Source organism: Adiantum capillus-veneris, chromosome 8 (assembly GCF_014529385.1).
Source record: "Adiantum capillus-veneris isolate H3 chromosome 8, ASM1452938v2, whole genome shotgun sequence".
Taxonomy (NCBI): Eukaryota; Viridiplantae; Streptophyta; class Polypodiopsida; order Polypodiales; family Pteridaceae; genus Adiantum; species Adiantum capillus-veneris.
This window is the reverse complement of record NC_140938.1, coordinates 133,296,608-133,309,242: the sequence shown is the minus strand read 5'-3', so window position 1 is coordinate 133,309,242 and position 12,635 is coordinate 133,296,608. Positions and strand designations below refer to the sequence as shown.

Genomic DNA, 12,635 nt, shown 5'->3' with positions numbered 1-12,635 from the left:
TTTGGCTTCGACAAATGCTGGTTGATATTGGTCACTCTCCTCTTTCTAGCACACCCTTGCGGTGTGACAACCAAAGTGATATTAGTCTTGCAAAAGACTATGTTCAACATAATAAGTCAAAGCACATTGCTGTCCATTATCATTATGTCAGGTATGAAGTACGCAAAGGAACCATTATGGTTGAACACTGTCCAAGTGACCAGATGATTGCAGACATTTTGACCAAAGGCCTCAACGAGTCACGTTTCATTCTCTTGCGCTCGGAGCTTGGAGTTGCTTCGACCTCACTCTTTCTAGATTAGCTTCTTTGCTATTGTAATAGCTTTGTACATATGACATTGTAATCTTTTAGGTACCATGCACTATGCACACTCCACATTTGCACATTGTGATCTCTAAGTCACTTGAATATTTGCACATAGATGCACAATTCACTTTCACATCATCATCGCTGGTTCATATTTTCACATTGTCTAGGGGCTTGGGTTTTTCCCTTGAACTCCCCAAGGGTTTTTTCATCCAAAGCTAGAGACCTTTGTTTGAGTGGGGGTGTTGGAGCTATATATGGCTCACTCTGCTCAACTTGGTCTCACCTATATATTTGTATCTTGTCCTCAATATGAATCAGTCTTTGGGAGTGTATATGGTGTGTCTCTTGTCTGGTCTCTCTCTCTTTCTCTCTACATCTCAACAAAGAGATGGGTCAATACCAAGTGAGTCAGTGGCGGATGGAATTCGATAGCTGCCCCACTCACTCGGTATTGACTGACGGGTTGTGGCAGTGACAGCCCGCTGAAATACCTCAAGTCTAATCTCTGCCATTTATTCATGTTAGCCACGCTATCTCGCTTCTGCCCCCTAAGGTTTAAGACAAAGTATACATAATAGATCTGCTGATATCGTCTTATCTGCATAACAACTTAATTTCCTTTTTGAGTCTGATGAACTGGTTTAGCAGAGTCAACTTTGATCTAGCGCGCTTTCTGGTCACTGCATACAATCAATCGTGAGTTTTTTCTTGCCTTGTAAAAACCATGTTGCATTTAGAATCTTTCTCCTCATCTTTGATGGTGTCTTTGTAGTGAGCATTGGAGTCTGATGTTATTTGACATGGAAGCTAAGATTGTTTACTACACAAACTTCAGGCAAAGCAGGGCGTTTCACGATCATGTAAAAATGTAAGGCCCATTTGGGTACATTTGTAAAGCAGTGTCTCTTTGTAATGTGTTGCTGACTCACGTGGTTATGTATGTAGTGCCGCGAAAAAACTTGTATGTTGTGTAGAGCATGTTTTGTTAGAACATGATCTAGGAAATACCGTCCGACACGAACGGGTAATCATACCCACGGAGACTGATGACTATAGTTGTTGGCTGGTGAACCTGTTTGAATGCCATGTTGCTCCTCGGTCGAATTATGGATGTACCGAACGTAAGTAATCGTGTTGTTTCATTGTTTGCTGCAACGTTTGTATGAAGCAACAAATGTTTGTATCATGCTTCTACAGGAACTTCAATTACATAACTACACCCCCAACAATGTGCGACATTTTTTTGTAATGGCCATCCAGCATATTATAATCTTAGTAAACAGATGCACAAGAGAGGAAGCGGCAAGAGCTGAGGAGTTTGAAGAGGCTCGCATTAACAAAATGACGCAACGCCACAATCAGACTCAAGAAGAAGTTTGAAATATGCAAGAAGCAATAAATCAATATTATGCGGACGCCACAGAAGAAGAGGAATGGGCTACACATCGACGACAAGATCAAAAACAGAGGGAAGCTTCACAGGTGCAAGAAGCATGGGAAGCCATGGAAGAGGCCCATGATTTTGAGCGAAGCAAAAGGATGCTCGAGAACAGCGTCCCTAGAGGCAAAAGTAGCAGCAACCGGAGCAGAGGGCAAGGGACGAGTGGCACAAATCGGGGGAGAGGACAGGGGACGAGTGGCGCAAACCAGGGGAGAGGACAGTAGGAGGGAAAGGGAGAAATTTACTTGTATAAATATTGATAGAAACAACACAATATGTATTTTAAAGAGTACATCATGGTTTGCATGCCATCAAAGCTCTTTGCGTGCACAAGGTCTGTGACCTAGCTTCCGGTGGAAGCAATTAAGTGAAGTGTATTTGTTAGTGACTCCTTGCACAATGTTGTTTTCTCCTTGCGTCTTGGAATCGGAAAAGAAGAAGAAATTAGATTCTATCTTAATATATTAAAGACAATCAAAATTTATCAATTTAGTAAGCACCTTTCTATTGTTGAGACTGAATGCATACAATCCCAACAAAAGTGGAAGTTCTTCACATATAAAATCTATCCTGAGCTGTGCAAGAGTTGTGCTGGACATTGTCTCCATCACAGTAAGTAGGATGTCTCAAAAGTAGAGCTCCATTGATAAAGGTTTGTTCTTGAGGCTGTTCTCTATATCTTGGTCGAGTGGAATAAGCTGCCCACTAAGAAGATGATATCTAATGTAGTAAAACGATACTAAGAAATTTTGAGAGCTTATAATGAACTTGCAAATTATGGACTTCTTTTGCAAAATACAGATTTTGTTATGTGATTGTTTCCTATCCCAATTCTCATCTAAAAAGTCCAAACAGCTCTCAGACTTGCAAATGAACATTGTTGCGGTAGTTCTTATTTGCCCATCGAAGAAAAAATCTACAAACACTTCAAGAGGCATAAATAGTGCAAGCCAAACTATTTTTGTGGCAATTGAATACTTGAGGGACTTTTGTATATCCTGAAACAACTTATTCCTAAAGCTTTCACTAGTTTGCGAAGCTGGCAAGGACTAATCCTTGTTGTCAAAGGATGGAAGTGACAAAGGAGCAACACGACCCCAACCAATGAAAGTTCTCATTTCCACATATGACATATCATAAAAGAAAATACCATTATCTCCAAGTTCCTTGTGTTGTCTTCCTCGGTACATTTGCTCACCAATAAACGCATGGAAAGCATAAAAAATCCCAACTATGCTCTCAATTGGTTGCCTATCTGTCCTATTCGATGGATAAATATCTAAAACTTACCAAAGATGATATCCACCACTTAACCTTCAAATATAATCATGCACTAAGAGAGATGCTGAAAATAACTTACAGTTGGGTCGATGCCTTGGAAAACTTGGAGGAGATGTTTGAAACCTTAAGTCTGCATGCTGGAAAGCATGTTGTAAGAGGACCTCTTTCACCCGCTTGCTTTGTGCACATACTTTAAACTCTTTAACTTGTCCCTTAAAAGCCTCCACAAAATCATTGCGTTTCCTCCTCTTCCTCCTCCTAGTTTGCAGTAGAACCCAACTTCTGATAGTTATTCGAGATGGTATTCATGCTTGATCGTCTATAGTGTAATTGTTAAAATGCTAACAGAGTCAATGGTAGTGCTAGGCCTTCGAGAAGTAGACATGGTGTGCAATAGAATACACAGAAAGGTTAACGCAAATATGAAAAAGGGAAGAAGTTTTGAGAGGGAAGTAGAGCTACTCAAAGTCATATTTGGGCGGGAACAAATATACTAGATAGAGTCTTCAATGAAAGTTCTGAAATTCCTCGGTACAGAGTTAGTACGACTTACAGCATTTATGCCTTGAAAGCATGAAATTGTGCAATTTGATGAGCAAAAATAATATTTCCTCCCTTTTTTAAAGAGAGTTTGAATCCAAAATGTCGATTTTCAATGTAACGTTAGCCTCTTCTTCATTGGTCGAGCGCCACTCTCTCTCTAGAACTGAAAGGCCCAAAAGTGAGTCTAGCTTTCTCCTAATGGAGAAAGATTCATCTGCTGTAGAACCCTCTAGGGTCAAATGGAAAGCAATGAGCTTTCCCAAGCATGATTTCAACTCCTCCTGGATAAAATTGGTGGTATTGAGCATCGCCATCCATTTGTACTACATGCATAGTCCATCCTCTTTTTTCACCTGCAAACCCAAAAACCAACCTCTCGTACAACTTTGAATAGCATCGATCTTCAACAACATATATCCATACACCGGCTTCATACACAAAAAAATCCTGTAAACCAACCTGTGAAGCATCTGCCCCATACACCATTATCCTCTTACCTGCTAGAGAGACCTCCATACCATAATCTTCTTCCAAAAAACTTTGCAATCAGTACACAGGTGCCTGCAAAGCAACCTTCAGCAACGTGCCCATCACCAACATGGCACAAACCTTTGGCAGCCTCTTTTTCAATGGAACTTCTTCTTGGAGAACCAAGCCTACCTACTTCTCAAGCATACCCTCTGTTGTAGGTCCTTCAAATGGCATACACTCCATACCTGACTCATCATGCCAATTTTTGTCCACCATAGCCTTTGATGCTTCATCGTCAACCACTTCATGCGAGAGAAAATCGGATTGCTCGACCACCTTTGTTTGAACATTAACCTGCTCTTCAGGGAGTTCTTGTACGAACATATCATTTGCTTCGTGACAAAGAAAGCCATCTATGACCTAATTTTTTGGTAGGTCGACATCGCCAACACCTTCTGGAATGCATTTCCGCTCTTCAACACAATCGACAGGGCAAGGTTGCCAAACCCCCTGCCTAGCTTCTTCCTGCACAGCTTTGACCATCGCTTTGCCAACATCTTCAAACTTGCCCTGTGAGCTTTTCACATCTTCATTTGCTTTTTCATGCATACACACTTCGGCTAAGACCACATCCTTGCTAGCCGGGCTAATAGACTCTTGTACAGAAGCACACAAAATTGGAGGCACAAATTGAAACAAATGACCAAAATGACTTATTAATGGTAGTGCAGTTGCCTCTTTGACACTTGAACTTCCTCTTGGCACATGATGAAGGTTCGTTGTCGAGATAAACCCATAAATTGCAGGCTTCAACAAGCCCATCTCCAGCTTCTTCTTTCCTTTCCTGCTATTTACCTTCGCCAAGCAAACCATTTGCGCATAGTCCTCTGCACCACCACACTCGACCTTCTCCTTGATTCGAGGATGCAAGCAGGCTAGAAACTGCTCTCGCTTGAAATGATCTCCATTTCGCACACCGCATCTTACCCAAAATACAACCTTCACAAATGTGTTTGACAGGTGCTTCAAGAGACGGCAAAGAAGCAACCATATCAGATTTTTGCAAACGTAGCAAACTGGAAAAATTCAGATGACCAAAAGGTGAATGCAAAAGTTTTGCATCTAAAATAGCCTTTGAATCCACAACTACATTTGCAAAATTCTACCCTCACTTGTCATACAAAGTGATCTTATACAACCCATGGCATAAAATGCCAGATGCAACAATTTTATCACCGAAACTGAGATCATGTATTCTACATCTGTCATCCACAAATTTGACTACAAGACCAAGTCTAGCAAGTGCAGATATAGACAAAAGATTCTTCTTGATCCTAGTCTCGGGGGGTGCACTATGTAATCACGTTAATGTACATGAGCTCAAAAGGAGGGGTTTTAAAATGCAAAATTTTAGGCAATTTAACAGAGATATATTAAAATAAGGGGTTTTTATATTCAAGTTTGGAAAAAAACCTTAAATAAGGAGTCATTTTATTCAATAAGACATGTTTAAAGAGGGTTTTTTTTTACTACCCATGAATGCACGTTATATAGGGGGGTACTGAACGATGAACCCCCCTCGGGGGGTTCACTATGTGTAAAACTACCATATCACGTCCGTTCAAGACATGTTTGTAAAACCCCTTATCTGTGAATTTTGTTAAGAATATAATGTACCCTTTTCTTTTAAAATCTGTAAGTTTTTTTCAAATTTGAAAAAATAATTCCCTTCTATATATATATTTCTATAAGTTTCAAGAACTTTAAATACCCTTCTGTTGAACTCACGTGATAGGTTACATTTTTATTAGGTGACCTCCCCGGGGAACCCCCTGAGATATCAAGTACATAAAGTGCATCAACAAGTGTGAAAGAAGTACCATTTGCAGTAGTAAGCACAATCTTTTTAACTCCCTCAATTGGATAAGAGGCAATGTTGGCACAAGTAGCACCACTTTCAAAATACCACACCTGTGAATCTATAGCAATTGACATGAATGCATCATGGCCAGTAGGATTATAGGTACACTCTACACTAAAAGCCCATTCTGAATCATTATTAGCATCATAGTCTCCTTTCACCGAAGACTCAACAATAGCTGCATTTGGAGTGGAACCAGCATTTGTAATGGAGCCACCCTCTTTCTTCTTAGCCTCTTTGGCATTCAATTTAGGACACTTCTTGATCAAGTGATCATTAGCTTTACAATAATGGCAATGCATCTTCTTTTTTCCCTTATCACCATAATTTCTAGACGAGTTGCTGCCAATAGAAGTATTAGGAACCGGTTATTTTCCACTCACAGAAGAACCATAAGAAGTGGTTGCATTGTTGTTAGCACCCTTTCTTTGAGTAGCACTAAAAATTAGTTCAACTACATGCTATCTAGTCCTATTTTTTTTGAAAAGGGACTCTTGCAACAACAATGTACACAATGCATCAAACTTGACAACTTCAGGATTTCCTTGGGTCATAAGTCTCCAAGTACTATCAAAAGTCTGGTAAGAGTCTAGCAAGGCGTCAAGAACAGTCTCCACAAGGGAAATGTCTAAAATGACTTCACCTATAGAAATAAGCTGCTCATTGATATCCATGACACAAACAAGAAAAGTGTCTATATCATCTTCCTCCTGCATAATCTTCGACTCCAGCTCTTTACGCAACAATGCAATTTTTGCCTCATTGCGGTGATGGAGCAAAAGATGTCGTGCGCACACTCACACACCCAGAAAACTCAACACAATACAAGGAATTTACTTAAATTCCTCACCTCACTCACCACCACTCAAAATCTCCCTAAAAATTCTACCCACAAGCTCAATTCAAACTCCAAATGCCTCGACCTACAAGCCCTTGCCTACCTGCAGACACTACAAAGTGAGTCGAGGTGATCAACATTGGAAATCACGCTTGATGGTGACCAAAATATACAAGAAAAACCATCAAAAATCCAAAAACTCTAGCCACAAAAGTCCACTCTCTAACCATTGCAAAGCCTTCACCAAACGTCACTCTGTTGGACTCTTTGGATTAGCGCCAACGCTAATGGCACCGATACAGGGTCACATAGTCTTGCAGAAAGCCGCACCTTCTTCCCTCAATTCCTTGAACACACACATCCATGGAAACCTCAGAACTTCCATAGACTCTCCCAAGTGCAAAATTGACGAGAGAAAGCTCTCATTCACTCCTCCATACACTCGAAAATAGGACGGGAACGCAACGGGACTGCACTAGACCACCTATACTAACCCTGCTTACTTCCCCACACAGAGAGGTGAAAGTGCAAAAAATTGTCTTCCAAAATGCTCCTTCAGCCCAAGCACTCATGTAAGCGTCACTGATGTGGCACTTTGATTCCTTTTCACACCTTTTTTGACCTTTTTTTGACCTTTTTTGGCCCAGTTTTGACCAAACGGAAAAATCCCAAACGGACTCCAAAATTCACCAAATTTTTTATGCTTGATCCTCAATACCTAAATCACATTTCCACATCCCCACATTCCATTTTTGACCACTTCTAGGGCGATGCACGTATCACCGCAGATCAGGCGCCGCAAATAGACAGTTACCGCATGTTTTTCAAACTTCTCGAGAGGGATGAGTGTACCCATACTTGCCACTTGCATTATTTACATTATAGAAAGCTCAAACAAATTATCTAGAACAAAAATAAGCCACCTAGAACCATATCCAAGGCCCCGATACCCTATCCAGGCATGTACATATGCTCGACTACCAACACGCAAGCATGCATATTTACAATGTGCACACGTTGCACCTTTTTTTGAACTTGAAACCACTTTGCAAAGCTTCCAAATTCATGTATTTACATATTTTTGTACATATGACCATGCATATAAATGCTACTTTGTACACGCCAAAAGCGGTCTATCATCATTGCCCACCCTCTAGGTAGAGCATTTATGCTCAACCAAGACACTATTTGCATCTGGAACCACATCCCTTGCAAAATATTTCTTCAGTCTATAACCATTTATTCTATAGTGCAAACGTTCACCAGACAATTTTTCCAATTCATAGGTGCCATTAGGAAATATATGCTTCACTCTGTATGGACCCAACCATTTGTCCCACAATTTCTTCTGAAAAGTAAAATCCAAGCGAGAATCATACTTCATCACCAAATCTCCTTCTTTGATCTCTTTCTCTAGCAGCCTCTTACTCATTTTCTCCATCCCTGTCTCTGCTTGTTGAAGATAATAATCACTGGGTTTCTCTCTATTCATTCGTAGCAACTCTAGAGAAAGAATTCTTTCTTGCAACTTGTCATTATGCTCACCTTGCATTTTGCACAACAACTTCAAGGCATCCAACTACACTTGTATGGGCATAAGAGCTTCCTCAGGGGGTTCACTATGTGTAAAACTACCATATCACGTGCGTTCAAGACATGTTTGTAAAACCCTTATCTGTGAATTTTGTTAGGAATATAATGTACCCATCTACTCCCCATTTTGCAAATGCATCAAAAGACATTATAGCTTTCTGAGGCTGAGCCAAAAGCTTCCGATTTGCAAACATTTGTCATTCATGGCATGACTTGCACCAAAAATAAACATCTCTCATCATAGAGGGCCAACAGTAACCTGCTCTTAAAACACAAAAGACAACCTGATCCTTGCCTTGATGGCCTGTTTCTTCATGGCAGTGCTCCAAAATCAAGCCTATCTCTTCTTTGTACGACACTTTTCTCAAAATGCTATCCTTGCCATAAAGCATGAGATCCTCACCTACTAATGTGTAGTTTCTTGCTTTTGCAACTATTCTCTAACGTCGAACTTTTGACATGCCCTCTGGACATTGCCCTTTACCAAGAAATACTTCTACATCTTGCAATGATTCCCTTCCTGCATACAAGGCTTCCTTGACCTTTAAAGGAGCTACCAAGGCATCCAACTTGTTCCTAGCCAACTCATCAGCTTCTTTATTCTGCTCACGAGGAACATGATTAAATTGTATCTTCTCAAACTCATTCAAAAGCTTCTTGATGCCATAGAACCACTTCTTCAAATTGTCTTTCTTAACATTCCACAAACCAAGAAACTGATTCATGACTAGCAATGCATCCCCTTTTGCAATGACCCTCTTCAGTCCAAACTCAACACACTGCTTCAACCCAAGGAAAAGCGTGAGATACTCGGCCTCATTGTTGCTTTCAGCTTCAGCAAGATCGTAAGCTCTAGAAAAGATTACATCGCCTTTTGGGTTCTTAATGACTACCCCACCACTTGCCTTTTGAAGAAATTTCCTGTATGCACCATCAAACATCATTGTATATGCATCTGTAATATCTACTTCCTCTTCATGATCATCCTTGTCAACCCTTGGGTAAGATGGAAGCTCCCCCCCCTTATGTACCACTATGTATGCCAAGTGAGCTTTAACATAATGATCCACTTTAAACTCAAACTCATACTCTTGAAGCTCCAAAGTCCACTTTAAGATGCGCTTGCCAGGCTTCAAATGTTGTACTACATCCGGCAAAAGATTTGACGTGGTGAGCACATAGAACTTTTGGGGCAACAAATAGGTTTTAAACCTTCGACAAGCAAGAACCAAGGCGAATACCCACTGTTCCATTTCCGTGTAGGAGAACTCACTTAAATTCTTCATCTTGCTCTCAAAATAAACTGGCTTGAAATTCCTTCCTTGCTTTTGTAAGAGAACCGACCCAAAAGCTACCCAAAAGCTACTGACCCCACAATAATAGATACATAGAAAATTGACTATAAGCCATCTCTTCGGACTGGCTTCTCCCTTGCGTGAGTAACTCCACAAAAGTTGAAGTCTTGCACCTCAACCAAACCACCACTGAGTCTTGAATGAAGCTCGAACTTCACAGCAAAACCGCTTCACCTGGGTGCACAACCGGCAAATTTCCGCTCCCTAGCGGGATCGCCAAAGGATGATGGAGCAAAAGATGTCGTGTGCACACTCACACACCCAGAAAACTCAACACAATACAAGGAATTTACTTAAATTCCTCACCTCACTCACCACCACTCAAAAGCTCCCTAAAAATTCTACCCACAAGCTCAATTCAAACTCCAAATGCCTTGACCTACAAGCCCTTGCCTGCCTACAGACACTACAAGGTGAGTCGAGGTGATCAACATTGAAAATCACGCTTGATGGTGACCAAAATATACAAGAAAAACCATCAAAAACCCAAAAACTCCAGCCACAAAAGGCCACTCTCAAACCATTGCAAAGCCTTCACCAAACTCCACTATGTTGGACTCTGTGGAGTAGCGCCAACCCTAATGGCACCGATACAGGGTCACATAGTCTTGCAGAAAGCCGCACCTTCTTCCTTCAATTCCTTGCACACACACATCCATGGAAACCTCAGAACTTCCATAGACTCTCCCAAGTGCAAAATTGAAGAGAGAAAGCTCTCATTCACTCCTCCATACACTCGAAAATAGGACGGGAACGCAACGGGACTGCACTAGACCACCTGTACGAACCCTGCTTCCTTCCCCACACAGAGAGGTGAAAGTGCCAAAACTTGGCTTCCAAAATGCTCCTTCAGCCCAAGCACTCACGGAAGCGTCACTGATGTGGCACTTTGATGCCTTTTCACACCTTTTTTGACATTTTCTGGCCGAGTTTTTTCCACTTTTGACCCCGGCAGGCATTTTTTGTGGGAAAACCTCAAACGGACTCCAAAATTCACCAATTTTTGTACACTTGATCCTCAATACCCAAATCACATTTCCACATCCCCACATTCCATTTTTGACCACTTCTAGAATGATGCACGTATCACCGCAGATCAGGCGTCGCAAATAGACAGTTACCGCATGTGTCAAACTTCTCGAGCGGGATGAGGGTACCCATACTTGTCACTTGCATTATTTACATTCTAGAAAGCTCAAACACATTATCTTTAACCAAAATAAGCCACCTAGAACCATATCCAAGGCCCCGATACCCTATCCAGGCATGTATATATGCTCGACTGCCAACACGCAAACACGCATATTTACAATGTTCACACGTTGCGCCTTTTTTCGAACTTGAAACCACTTTGCAAAGGTTCCAAATGCATGTATTTACATCTTTTTTTACATATGATCATGCATATAAATGCTACTTTGTACACGCCAAAAGCGGTCTATCAGCGGCTTGCATAAAGATCAGCCAGAATATCCCAAGCCTGTTTTCCAGGTCTTGTTGAACAAATGTGAGCAGTAATGGTGCACTTCACATACAACACAATCAACACATGAGCTGTGCATCCTTTACATCCCAACGAGCTTGTTCTGCCATAGGAAAAACAACTGTAACAGCAGCAATCCTTACAGCAAGACCTGCAACATCCTCAACATCGCCTGTATTCTCAGAACCGGGACGTATATCAATACCCTACACAATGTTCCAAATGCCCTTCTACACAAGAACATGTTGCATCATATAAGCCCACATAGGGTAGTTGTCCCCATCCAATCTGTCCTTAACAGCAAACATCTTGAATACATTTGTGTTGTTGTCAGCCTTGGTAAATGTTGCAACTGATGTGAAAACTGCCCGAAAAGAGGATAAGGAGAGAGGGAACAACACATGCTATATAGAACAAATCATAAAATATCGTAAGGGACCTGTTATGAAAAAAATGGCAATGATATAATTTTTGCACAAAATGACAAAATAGCTTGTGCAGTACTACCTGTAGTGGAAACGGAGGTCAAAATGAGTCCGAATCAAATATCTTAGCAGACTGAGCTCTTTGATTTCTCTTAGAATGTTTGCCAACCTACAAATTCTTGCTAAAGCTCACAAAAATTGGAGAAAAGGAGCAAGCATGTGTTGGAGTTGCTGGCGACTAAGCCTCGGAGGATGCAACCTGCTCTGATATCAATTGTTGGAATTACGGTTGCAGAAAACACACACAATTTGGAGAAGACAAAGGAAGCTCAAGGCACACAATAGGGAATGTAAACTTGGTGTGCAATGGAAAGATAGATAGCCCTAGAATGATGGGTGTATATACAATGCACGGGGGAAAAAACCTCCTAGTGAGGGACAAAATGCCCCGGCGATCCTAAGTTTGTTCACACACATCACTACCACATGTATATGGTAACAAGATCTACAAAGGTGAAAGCAAGTACTGGTGGCACAAAATGTGGTGTCCTTGACACAACAAACCTTTAGTGAATCTGTTGTTGAAAAAAAATGAAGTATTAGTTAATCAATTTCCTCTATTTTATATGTTTTATATCTATACTCACAAAGTGGTGGTGTTTTACTTTGTGGCAGCAAGAAAACTGACGGGTGGAGTCATTAAAGACATGAGGAGAGATAAACATAGCTTATGTGTGGCAACTCAAGACAGCCTTGTAGGGATGCTCACATAGGCATTGCCTCATGAGAACTTTGAAGCTTTCTCCAAAGCTTTGGTCTTGCTTCTCTTTGTGGATTGATCATGTCCTTACGCTGATGCACTTCCCTATAGACTATGTGCCAGCTCTCAGTCCCCGTATCACACCCAGGGAGGATTCGTTACCACATATGTAGTAGTGATGTGTGTGAACACACTTAGGACACCCAAGGTACTC

At 41.1% G+C, this 12,635-nt stretch overlaps 1 pseudogene; it reads right to left on the bottom strand.

The window, feature by feature from the left end:
• Positions 1–4,075: 4,075 nt before the first annotated feature.
• LOC147452987 (uncharacterized) overlaps positions 4,076–12,635 on the bottom strand; it is a 33,753-nt pseudogene continuing 25,193 nt past the window's right edge.